The sequence below is a fragment of the Ananas comosus genome, unplaced genomic scaffold (assembly GCF_001540865.1).
Source record: "Ananas comosus cultivar F153 unplaced genomic scaffold, ASM154086v1, whole genome shotgun sequence".
NCBI lineage: Eukaryota > Viridiplantae > Streptophyta > Magnoliopsida > Poales > Bromeliaceae > Ananas > Ananas comosus.
Window position 1 is genome coordinate 28426 of NW_017890630.1, and position 14211 is coordinate 42636.

Below are 14211 nucleotides of genomic sequence, written 5' to 3' on the forward strand. Positions count from 1 at the left end.
GTATTTTTTATTTAAAATATTTAAATTATGTAATCTTCACTTAAAGGTTGCTGATATTTCATAAAGATGGTTGTTGTCTCGGCGGGGCAAATGTGATTGATTATCCTGAAAATAATTAGTAGATTCCTACCGCGAGGGTGAGAGTGGAATGAGTAAATTATCATGGATAAAAAGAGATTTTTGGCTATTTTGTCGAACTTCGCAACGAAATCAGAAGATCATCATTTAGTAATTTATATAATTAAGATAAGAGAATTATAGTAATTGTTCCACAATACTTCAGATTAAAATGACTTGCCTAAACCATTACGTTAGGCAAAAATTGCATCAATTCAAATAGTTAAATTATCTTACTCAGGTGATTTCAAATAATACAGGCATAAGTTAACGCAAGCATTATTAAAGCGTAACTTAAATAAAAAAACTGCAGTATTATACTTAATTATAAACTTATAAACTTAATTTTGATTTAAAAGAGGATTAAAGTGACGGCTTATGACTCTTCAGTACAAGTTACAAACTGTTATCGATTATTTGAAAATTACGAAAGCATACATTGTTTTTTGGTATCTCCCGAGGCGATCATAATTGTGTGCAAGTTGTTGGGCTGAAAAGGTCGATGATCAAGGTTCTCTCGCAAGGGGTCGCGATTTGGTGGCTGGCGGGGGTAATGGCATATCTGCAATTCTCGCTTGGGAAAGCTGGGGTTATCTGGAAACGCAGGTGGTGAGTTTGTCACAGCGTTCGATTTTAAAGTGGTCTCCTGGTAATAGTACCCGAGTGCTTTATCCAAGCAACAAATCCCAAAAAAACATATAGATTATACTTAATAGTGCGAATAATATATATACGTAATTATATATATATAATATAATTAAAACATTATACATAAATAAAGGTTAATCAACTGGTTTATTTTGGGCGGGTGGTAGCATTACAAAGAAGGTGAGAAATTGGCCGCCCAGTGTAAGCGAAATGGGAGGCGTTGATTCTATTGCTAATTCCGGCTGGTTAAGATGGATGCGCTTTGGGTCAAATAATTGTCAAATAGAGGTAGGAGGTAATTTCTCTCAATGATTCTTAACGATTAGTAGCTTGTGAAGATAGGTGTCCTCGTGATATCTTGGTTGGGAAAATGTTTAAAGGATTAAGTTTACCAAACGATTATTTCGGTTTGTTAAATCGTTTGATTTGCATCATACAAATAACTGTAAAATGTACGGATAGGAAGGAAGGGATATTTTTGCCGCCGTTTTCGGCTGCGCACCCGGCAATGGCATATCATCTGTTTAGTGAGATTGGGATGAGTCTACTTCGAAGAGTAGAAGGCAGTTGGGGACAGAAAAGTTGTTAGAATCTGTAAGGAGGACTGGTAGGAAACTAGCAGAAAAATAGCACAGGGTGAAGTGGGTGGTGTTGTTGTCGCGTGTGGACGGATAATTTGCACGGCGGTTGGAGGCGGATGGCGGAGAGTAGGGAGACTTTGGGTGGGTTTGGTCAATTTAAAGCACTCATTTGGGGAGGGCCTACTTATTAAGTTTATTAATGTACGCGTCTTTTTATATGTATAAATTAAATCAGGCTAGGTTGCCACGACCTCTTAGTGTCCGGCACTTCCTGTATCGTAAGTTATTTCAATGATAGAATTTCCGAATCGCGTCCACTATCCGTATAATTATTAGAGTATTTTAGAGATTTTAAAAAAATAGAATTGTGTATTTTTAAATCATAAGAAGGTTCATCAAGGGTCGGTTATAAATGAACGTGTCAAAACCTCGAACGACGAACGAGGTGTTCGAAATTATGAAAATTGGCCAGAGACGTCGCAGAGGAACGACTGTGCGGTAGAGGCTAGCTTTTGAAGTTTCATATTCATTCTGACACCTAACTAAGGAGCAGGTGAGAGAATAGACATCCTGAAAGTTCTTAAACTATCTGATAAAAGATTACAAGGGAACAGTTCGGACAGTTCGCATGATCGAGTGACAAATGGTCTCAATTTCAAGATCAGAGTTGTCGAATGAATATGACTGAAATGTTTTATAACAATTCATACATATTCAGGTGATGGATAGATATTCATCTTAAAATTCGAACTTATGGTTATTTATAAGTAGTATTTAAAAGTCGGCATGGCCTGCAAATCTTTGGAGCTCGAACTGCGGACTGATTACGGTTAATAGTCGGGGCAAATAAATTCTTAGGCGCTTACGAAAGGTTATTGTCGCGGCTATACGTGTCGAACTGATACTATGGACTTAAAGTCTAGGGGCATTTATGGTAATTAAACCTGTTAATAGCTATTAAATGTGCGATTATCCGACTAAGGTTTGATGCGCAGTGTCCAGAGTTCATCCAAGCTTTACCCCCGCGCCGTGATCACCTGTTATGAATTTTTACATCGTAGCTGTAACCATGCCCCCCGCTGTTACATGGCTGCTTTACGCGTTTAGAAAATAGATAGTTGAGAATTGATGATCCGAGATAGTGACGTGGGTATGGAAGATGCCTCGTAGAAAAGAAAAGAACAGAATAACACGTTTGACGCCCTCGCCGACTTTCCCACTAGGTCTAAAGCAGGCATAATAGAAGAAAGAATAGATAGTAACCAACTAACAAATGCAGCTAATATGTCTGAACAATATATAATTAATCATATGCTCAATGAAATGCCCATGATGAATGCAAGGTCACTTTCCAATACCCAATCACTAGGCTAACCCGTAGGTTTCGCCCTCAACAAACTCACCAACCCAAATCACTACTATCGGGGAGAAACTTCTACAACCCGACGGGACCATCCTCTGGAGAGAAACTCCTACGACCCAGTGATGACTACTTCGGAGCTCATCGCCTGAGGAGGAGCTACCGCCCTCCGAGCAAGGATTAATAGGCGAGTATGATCCAATCCTCAACTATAAGGATTCCAATTTCAATCCATTCCTTAACTATAAGGAAGCAATGCTCATATGAGCCTTAACTATAAGGTTGTTATATCATAATGTCACTATCTCTTTTTACTTGCATTCTCTAACTTTCACTAGTGTCATATACACTACTTTATTCTTTGTACTTGTTTACTAATGCCACACTTGTCTCTAAGTGTTCAACTCTAGCATTCAATGCATTCACTAATGCCACTCTACTACGAGTCCATCTCTAGTATTCATTGTATTTAGAAACGCCACACAATCCATATGTCATAATGTCATTTTGTTCAATGCCTTTTCTAGGTTCTTATCATTATTCATGCATACATAGGGTTACACAAGTTTCAATTCTTTTACAATCATTTTCTCATGCATTTGTACTCACAACATGCAAATAGAAGCTCTCAATTAATCCTATCATGCACAATGCTCATTATACACTTATGCTAAAAAATGACACTTTAGACATAAAAGAAAATTCAATATTTTCGGAATGCACCACCCACCTTATATAGTTACAAGGGTGCAACAGTTCAATTCTTGAAATTTTTGGGCGCCTATTCTGCGTGCTGCGGCTATCTGTACCAAAAATGACGTTTTTGTCAATATTTTCACGTACACTCGTCGGATTGTTAAACCGAGTCCATATTCTGGTTAGAAATACCCCTAATTAGGTTTCTATAAGATTAATTTTCTTTTAAATCAACCTTGGACAAAAGCCCCAATTTGGAGCCCTAATATAGCATATAGCAACATATGCTATTTTTTTATCTCTAAAGTAAGAAAAAACTAGCTTGTCTAAACATTTAGAAGCTCATCTAGGACCATCTAACCCTTTTCTAGGGCATCTACTACAAACCCTAAAGATCTACCATAAGAGCTCACCAAGAAAACATGAGTTTTCATGTATTCATGGTCTCCACTAGGTTTTTATACATGAGAGAAGATCAAAACCTAGCTTTCTAGGTCACAAAGCCAAACCCTAGACTCAATCTTTCATAAAACCTTACCTTAGTCACAAGCTCTCCAAGGTCCACCTTGTAGGAGAGTCCCCAAGCCTTCAAAACCCTAAGTCCTTCAAGATTCCTCCCCCAAATCCACCTCCTTTAGCTTTGGGTGAGAGATTCTAGAGAGAGAGAGGGAGAAAAATGAGAAGAGGGGTGTGTTTGGCTGTGGGAGAGAGTGGGGAGGGGTGTTGGGGTATTTACATGGTGTAACAATTGCAATAAAACCCTCCCAACAATTATATTTGCAGCAGACTTATTTTTGCTGTCGGGTTCATTGTGTACTGGTACAGGCTGGGTGTTACCGGTTACACGATCGCGCAGAAACAAACCCGAGAGTAGCTTCTCTCAGTCTGCACTTTTGTATCGGTACAGGTACAATGTTGTACCGATACGAGACTTCTGTTTTTGCATCCTTTCGATTCTATTTCGCGCCGATCGATGCTAAAACCTTCCTAACCCTTTTGGAACTCATTTTTAATTCCAAGATTGTTGGAATGTTAATTTGATTTCGTCCAACTTTTTCTCTTCGATGCTTTAGTCAATTTGGCTAAAGTCCAATGTTCACTATCAAGTTTCGATTCGTTACAAAAGTATTCTCTCATTGTCACTCTCCTCCGCTTTTTGGATGAAAAAGATTCTGATCCTCTAATCTTAATGTCATCTCTATATCCATCTTCACAATAAGGAAATAACAAAGGATATTGCATTGGAAGATAAGATGGATGTAGTTCATGTATTCGTTGTAATAAGCCAGTTTGAGTTTCGACTACAATATCTCTTTCAACAGTGTTCTTTTCAATACCTCCAACAATAAGAGCCGCCACTTCAGATGAGGTTGGAAGATTGTATCTTCTTCCATCAGTTCCTCTTTTTCTTAATAGTCTCAATTTCAAGTCTTGATACTCTTCTGGCACAAATCTATCTCTTGCCATTCTGAATGATTTGGCTAAATAATTGCATTCATCTAGCATACTTTTGAGCTCGTTAACAATTCTGGCGTCTGTCACGCCCCGAACCCGGTCCAATTTGGCCGGTTCGGACCCGTCGAACAGACGCCAAATGGACAGAGCCTCCCCTGTCTGCCCAAGGCTCAACAACAAGTATCAATAGAATAAAATTTGCACATACGGAAGCAAACATAATGGCTTGCGCGAGGGCAAGCAATAGCCAAAGTGAAAGTACTAAACTAAACATCAACAAGTAATATGATTAAATTTAAATCACATACATGCATTCAACTTCGAAGTTCTTTTACAATCTTTGCATCATTTCTTTTATACATCTCAAATCTCCAAAATAAACCTTTGCATTTAACATCATAAAGTATCTTTAATACACTTGCTTTAAACATCCCTAATCATCATCAAAGTACAAAAGATGATATATATATATATAAAAGGGGTAAGTAACTACAAAATATAAAGTATCTCGGACGTCGCTGTCTAGGCACGATACCCTTACCGCGATCGTCTACCGGCTCGCTCGATTCCGGCTCTGTGGAAATAGTGGGGTGAGAACTACAAAAAAGTTTCCAGTGGGTTCGGCAACCAACCACGCCGACTTTCTCACTAGGTCTAAATCAGGCATAATAGAAGAAAGAAGATATACATAGTAACCAAACTGTACAAATGCAGCTAATATGCCTGAACAATATTCAATGCAATGCTCAATAGTATGCTCATGATGAATGCAAGATCACAATCTCATTGCCCAATCTCTTGGCTAACCCGTAGGCTTTACCCTCAACAAACTCACCAATCCAAATCCCTACTATCGGGGAGATACCCGCTACAACCCGACGGGACCGTCCTTTGGGGAGATACCCGCTACGACCCAGTAATGACAACTCCGGAGCACATCGCCCGAGGGGAAGCTACCTCCCTCGAGCCAGGACTATGGGTGAGTACGATCAATCCTTAATTTTAAGAATTCCAAGTTCAATCCATTCTTTAGCTTTAAGAAAAACCATGCTCATATGACCCTTAGCTCAAAGGTTGTTATGTCATAATGTCACTATCACACATTTACTTGCATTCTTTACTTTCACTAGTGTCATTTACACTACTTGTTCATGTACCCACACACTCATATCACACTTGTTTTCTAAGTGTTCAACTCTAGTGTTCTTGACTCATCCATGTCACTTACTATTTTTATGTCAATCATGTCACATTTGTTCTCTAAGTCTACTAAGTTCTTGTCATTTATCATGCATATATAGGGTTTGTTAATTCTCACTGTCGTACTAGTATTTCACATGCATTTGAACTCACAACATGCAAGAAAGCTCACAAGTAATCAATACATATGCTCAAATATGACACTTTAGACATAAAAGGAAGTTCAAGGTTGTCGGAATGCACCACCCACCTTAGATGGTTGAGAGGATGCTACGGTTCAATTCTTGAGATTTTAGGGCGCCTACTTTCTCGCATGCGGCAAAACGAAGCCAAATTAGGCTTTTTCTCAATAACTTAATCTAGACCTTTTCGTAACGTCAAACGGAGTTGTCCCAACGTGTCGGGAATACTCCCAATTAGGTTTCCGCAAGATCAATTTGCCTCGAAAATATTCGAAGGTAAAAGCCCCAAATTGGGTGCCCTAATGTTGCCATTTGCTAAATTCTAGGTTTTGATCTCTAAAACAAGCAAAAGAGAATTTGTCCAGCACCTAGAAGTTCATCTAGAACCATCTAAATCAATTTTAGGGCTTAGAATGCAAACCCTAAAAATCCACCATTAGAGCACTTGAAGAAAACATGAGTTTTCATGTTTCCATGGCTACTAGAGGTTTCTACACTTGTAGAAGCTCCAAAACCTAGCTTCCTAGGGTACAAAACCCAAACCCTAGACTCAACTTTCTATAAAACCTCACCTTGGTCACAAGCTCACCAAAGTCCACCTTGTAGGAGAGACCCAAAGCTTCAAACCCTCCAAAGTTCCTTCAAAAACCCTTCTTCTCCTTCCTCTCCTTGCTCCTTGGAGAGATTTCTAGAGATAGAAAGAGAGAAATAAGAGGGAGATGAGTGTTGGCTGTGTAAACCAGGTGGGAGGAGGGTTGGGGTATTTTATAAGGTGCTACAATAGCAAAAAGGCCCTCTACTTCTTTCTATTTGCAGCAGACTTCAACCTGCTGCCAGACTCAAAGTGTGCCGGTACACTTTGTTCTATCATCGGTTACACGATCACGCAGAGGCAAACCCGAGAGCAGCCTCCTCGGGTTTTACCAAAGTGTACCGGTACAAACCAGGGGTGTACCGGTACACTTCTACGCAGAGATCAAACCCGAGAGCTACCCCCCTCTCAGCCTGCTGGTTGTACCGGTACAACTCGATGGTTGTACCGGTACACTTTGCCCAGACTGCAGTTTTTGCACCGTTTCGACTCTATTTCACGCCGGTCGATGCTAAAACCCTTTTAACACTTTTAGAACTCCTTTTTAACCCTTCCAACATTGTTGGAATGTTAGTTGGAACTTGTCCAACCATCTCTCTTGGACGCTTTAGTCCTTTTCGCTAAAGTCCACTACGCTCTACTGGGTTTCGGTACGTTACATTCTCCACCCCTTAAAATTAGTTTCGTCCGCGAAACTAACTTAATTAAAACGTAAATCCATACCTCAATTTAGCTCTTCAAAGAGATGAGGGTAATACTCCCGCATTGCGCTCTCGAGCTCCCAAGTGGCTTTCCGATCATCGTGGTTGCACCAACGGATTTTAACATACGGAATCTCACGGTTCCATAGTTCCTTACTTCTTGATCGATGATGCACACCGTAAACTCCTCATAAGTATGACCTATTGAATCTCGGACGATTTAAATGAGAGAACGTGATCGAGATCGTAAATATACTTGCGGAGATTCGACACATGAAACACATCGTATACTCCCGCAAGTCTAGATGGTAATGCTATCTTGTACGCCACCGCGTCGACTCGCTCCAATATCTTGAACGGTCCAAAGTATCAGGGACTTAGCTTCCCACAGATTCCAAACCGTTTTATTCCTCGCATTGACGATATTTTTAAGAATACGCGGTCTCCAACCGCAAACTCCATATCCTTTCTCCGCTTATCGGCATAGCTCTTTTGCCGAGATTGCGCCGTAGCAAGTCGTTGGTGGGCAAGGCGAACTTTCTCCTCCGCCTCCCGCACTACATCCGGGCCAAGAGTAGTTCTCTCACCCACATTGCTCCAATGGACTAGAGAGCGACACTTCCTTCCATAAAGAGCCTCGAATGGCGCCATCGTGATACTCTCTTGATAACTATTATTGTACGCGAACTCCGCCATCGGTAAATGATCATGTCATTCGCCCTTGTAGTCAAGAACACATGCTCGAAGTATATCCTTAAGTATTTGTATCGTCCTCTCCGATTGGCCATCACTTTGAGGATGAAATACCGTGCTAAAATCGAGCCGTGTGCCGAACGCCTCCTGTAGGCTCCTCCAAAAGTGAGATGTGAACCTTGGATCCCGATCCGATACAATTGACACCGGAACCCCGTGAAGTCTCACAACCTCGTCTAAATATACTTGAGCCAACTTGTTCCCCGACCAAGTAATATAAATCGGTAGAAAATGCGCCGACTTCGTCAACCGGTCTACTACCACCCAAATTGCAACGCGTCTACCTTGAGATCGAGGCAAACCGGTCACAAAGTCCATTGCGATATTCTTCTATTTCCAAACGGGTATAGGTAGACTTTGCAATTTTCCCGCCGGAAGCTGCCGCTCCACTTTTACTTGTTGGCACGTAAGACATTGTGCCATGAACTCCCCAACACATCTGTCATTAGAGTTCGCCGACAGCTATACCCATTTTATTATTTATCATTTTAATTTTTTTATTTTAGTAAAATTTTTTTATGTTTTTGTAAATCTTAGAATAGAGGATGTAAGATCTATAACTCCTTTTTGGCTATATAAGTAGAATTTCTTCACCTCATATGTGTAGGGGTGGCAATCCAGTCGCTGTTCGCGAGCCAGCTCCAGTGTCGGCTCGAAATGAGCTCGGGAGATGGCTCGCTCGTTTAGTAATGAGCTGAACACGAGCTGGATTTTTCAGCTCGTTTAATTAAACGAGCCGAACACGAGCTGGGTCAGCTCGCTCTGTGTTCGCTCGATAACAGCCCGAATAATATATTTTATATTATATAATTTTATTTAATTTATCTTTTATATATAAATTAAATATTATATATATATATATTTTTATTTATTTAAATTTTAGCCAAAATAAATATAAATGCGAGCTTAATTATAAAAAACTCATTTATATGTAAAGTTTTTAACTATTAGATCAAGTCTATATGATAAGATTTGTATAAATTTATTTTTTATATATATTTAATCTAATTTTTTTTAATTTGTTATTCGTTGGCCAGCTCGTGAGCCAGCTCGTGTTCGGCTCGTTAATTAACGAGCCGAACACGAGCTAAATTTTTCGGCTCGATACTTTAACGAGCCAGCTCGTGTTCGGCTCGTTTAATAAACGAGTCGAACACGAGCCGACCCAGCTCGCTCGTGTTCGGCTTGTTTACACCCCTACATATGTGTATGTAATGTGGAGCAAACCGAATCAGGCTAGTCCAGTCTGGTACGGAAATGATTTTTATCCATTTTTCGATCTGGTGTGGGCTTTAGGGGTGGAAACGAGCCGAGCTCGAGCGAGCTTATGTCAGCTCAAATTCGGCTTGGAATTAATTTCGAGCCTAAATCTAGGCTCAAGCTCGGCTTGAAATTAATTCGAGCCGAACTCGAGCGAGCCTAATTTCGAGTCGAGCCGAGCTCGAGCTCTAAACGAGCCGATTGAAATTCTCGATATTATATAATCAATAGTTTAATTTTTATAGAACATTACCTACAATTTAATGCAACATGTCCAATAGTTCAAAATACAAAATAATTATAAGAAATGTGAGCTAGGGTGACTTCCTGACTGGATGAGGGTCTGAGAGAGAGAGAGAGAGAGAGAGAGAGAAAGGAAAAAAAGTAGGGATTTGAAAATTTGAATGTTATTATGTTTTAGGGTTATGTACAACAGTGAAAGTCTGAAAGAGAGTGTTATGTAAATTTAGAGTTGGGCTCAATTGCATGGTTGTACTTGTTGGGTTTATTTTATGGGCCAACAATAATGACCCAAATTAAATTAAAGCCTATATATAATTAAAATACATTATATTCATTCATAAATATTATATAACCAACAACCCACTCAACCCTAGAGGACCACTATCATTCTAAGTGGGGACCACCATTATCCTAACCACACATCCCATCAATCAACGGATAAAAATTTATGAGTATAAGGGGGTCTATACTCATAAGAGTATAGTAGCCCCAGCCTATATATATATATATATATATATAGAATGATGCTACTATACTATCAATAGTACCAAGCCCTTGGTACTATTGAGTTTTCGGCCGTTGGATTAAAGGATGTGCGGTTAGGATGATAGTGGTCCCCGATTAAATTGATAGTGGTCCCCTATGGTTGAGTGGGTGGTTGGTTTAATAGTATAATCTAATGGGTGAAAATGATCAAAGGGTAGATCTAACGTTAGAAAACTCAATAGTACCAAAGGCTTGGTACTATCGATAGTATAGTAGCCGGACTCTATATATATATATATATATTTCGAGCTTTTCGAGCCTAATTCGAACGAGCCGAGTAATACTCAAGCTCGGCTTGAAATGAATTTCGAGTCTTTTATTTTGTTCAAGTTCGGCTCATTTAATTTCGAGTCGAGCTCGAGCGAGCCGAATATCGAGCCGAACACGAGTCGAACGCGAGCCGGCTCGCTCGTTTGCCAGCCCTACAGTATATGCAACATGATATTTTTTACGAAAACAAGTTCATTTGAAATAGCAAGAAAAGTGCATTACATATAATAAAAAAGTATGAATAAATTAAATATCACATTATATAGATCACAATAATTCAGTAATAACAGATAAATATATTCCTACTTACATACTTTTATCACTACAACAGAATTAGGTTATAGGGACACATGTTTAGAACACTGAGAGAGAGAGAGAGAGATATATATATATATATATATATATATCATCCAGAACACACAATAATCCTCGTGCCTCCAGAAGCACGAGGACTCGGCAAAAGCTATTACCTCGAAAGTTTAGCTATTAGTTGAGGCTATTTGAATTAGATCATATATACTTTATAAATCTTTTATTTAAAATACTAAAAAGCTATAATAAATAGATCACTAGCTTTCCCAAGTTTTAATTGCTAACTTTTATTTTTAAAGTATTTTTTAATATTAAATCAAGACTTTTAAGCTAGACTTATACATTTTAATTTTTTTCGCTAGGCTAAAATGTTTTAGAGTTTTAGACATTTTAAAAATACATTTAACCGGTTATTTAATAAAGTTATAGAAAAATCGTCACACCTGAAACATGAGGGTGTACGTGTTACGAGAATTTAGAACAAGAATAAATTTGAGAGGTTTCACCTTTCTCCTTTACTACAATGTAGTTTAGTTGACACTAATGTATAACGAGTCTCGTCGAAAAAAAAAAAAGAAAAGAAAAAAATTTATATATCGGTATCAATCGTTACCCCAGAATGATACATATTACCGAAGTTTCCGGGGGAAACAGAAAAGGAAAAAAAAAGTTAAAAAAAATTTTTTTAAAAGCTTAGAAAACCACCGAGGTGAAACTTCATGGTGTTCATCTCGGTAAGATTTTCGTTACTTTTGATACTTCTTGTATAAAATCCCATTTGAAATTTACGGTGAAAGCACTAAAGCATAAAAAAATAAAATCATAGGACATCAAATTTTATATAATTTAATCATAGTACACCAAAATAAAAATAGAAAACCAATCGAACAAGTAATTATAAAGCAATTTAATAAATGTTTTTTAAAATCTATGGGGTGGATCCAAATAGCTTATAAGTGAAATCATGGGAAATTAAAATTGAAATAGTGACTAAATTGTTTTGTTTAATCACCTTAGCTATTATTTTTCTATTTTTACTTTGGTACCTCGTGATTTAACTATGTGAAATTTCGTGTCTCATGATTTCACTCTTTCACAATTTGGTGTACTTATCATAAACTTCAAAAAGGATATAAAATAATTACAAAAGAGAGTAAACATCATGCATGCTCAAGATTTAGATAGTAGTAGTAAAATCGATTTCAAACACTACGATAAATAAAGAAAATCTTATTTTAAAATTTTTTTGACTACCTTCAAATCTAATGAATGTTATAGTGATAAAAAAAAAAGTCTATTGATTAAGTGATATAAATAAAATAAAACTTAAAATTTTTGAATCGTTAATGTATAATTTTCATCACGAAGATTATATTAATGAGTAAAATGTAAATATTATATTTGTTATATTTTATATCATAAATTATTTTTTATTAAAACTATACCACTTTAAGTACCCACGAACAAGATTGAGGGTAGATCTTTTTATCTTTCTTGTTTAGTGAATCGTATTCGATACCAGAGAAGATATATCAAATCGTAACTCTTTAGTTTTCAATAATTCGTTTTTATTTATTTATGTGATGTTGTTTTTGCCAAATATCGCTGTGAAATTTACATCCATGTACAGTTTTTTCACGACGATCGATTTTAATGGCTGTGAAAATTTTTCATAACGATATACACCCCAGCGATCCATATATCACTGTCAATTTCTCACAGCGATATTGGATTTTCTCACGACGATTAAATGGTTGTGAATAAATTCGTAAATCGTTGGCGGCTTTGAGATAGAGCAACCAGCGCCACCGCCTCCTCTTGCTGTCCTTTCCGAGAAGCAGATCTTAAAGTCACCTAACTCATTTCTCTCTTCTTTTCTACCATTAACTAAAAAGAAAAAAAAAAAGAAAAGACAAACATTAGCCTGGTTTACCTGACCCACACTATCCAACTCATCTCATTAGAAAATAAAAACCAACCTAAACCAAAATATAAATCCGTAATCATCTAAAAAAAAAAATTCAAAATCGTATTTAACCTGTGAATGAGTTTNATTTTAGATTGTAAATTTAAATTTAAAATTGAAATTTAGATTTTGAGCTTGAATTCAAATTTAGGGTCAATATTGATTCCAAATATCAAAATATTGGATTAACCAAAATTAAATCCAATATTTTGAACAAATCTCTTGACCAAGAATGATTCAGTCATCTTTGAAAAGCCATTAGCATGAATCCTTTATCCTAAAAATGTTCAGGCCATGGTACTCCATGGATCCGTTAATGTGCTTATTCTCTTGATGTTTGCATTACTTTAATTTTTCCTTGGTGTCATTTTGAATTTATTATTTTGTTGCTGATTTATTTTTTCTTTTGTATTTACCTGCATGACATTAACTAGTATTCTGAGTATGATTATACTTTTACTTGCATCAATTGATATTTAATGTCATTTCCATAGATTACGGCAGAAGGATCGTTGGGCACATCTACAGATCCGCCGCATATATATCACATTTATTTCTAAATATGGTCTCACTACTAGACATGTACCAAAAAGCTAGAGAGATATCTATTGAGAGATTCCTTACCTAGCTTGGTCCCTTGAAGAAGAAGAAGACTCTAAAATAAAAATAACAAAACAACAGGTGTGAGACTATTAGAAATAGTTTTCGATCTATACAACCGTCGAGTGAGGCGTATGTCTAATCGAAAAATCAATAATAAGTACTAAAAGAGAAATAAATAGTAAAAGTGATAAATGATACCCAAGTATGATGTTACTATTGCACTATATAATACAATGTATGTGAAAGAACTATAATAGACATATATTTGTTCAAGTATGCATCAATTCTACTACAAAGCTATCATTTGTTATTTTACCCAATTTCACTAACCAACTTAGAATCCGGTCAAACTTGCGCCATACACAGTGGGACATCGAACAATCACATACAAACCAATTTCGGCTCTCAGCTGCAAGTGGCTCCAACAGTCGTATAGCCGCACGGCTACACCTCTAGAGGGCTTTAGGGCGCGGCCCCATGAGCAAGTTGCTTGTTGAGCTTAGTGTTTACAAAATATAGTCACATGTTATGATTAAAAAGACCAAATCTACAATAGCCAAGAGAGTTCTTTAGCTTCATCTATCATTTCCTCAAGCAGGCCGTGATAAGCATCCCAAGCATAATAATTTACTCAATTGGCATGAAGCGTGTAATCAATGAAACATAATCATCTTAGCATTCTCAACAAGATACATATACAAAGTTCCATTAACTTGCTACTACAAG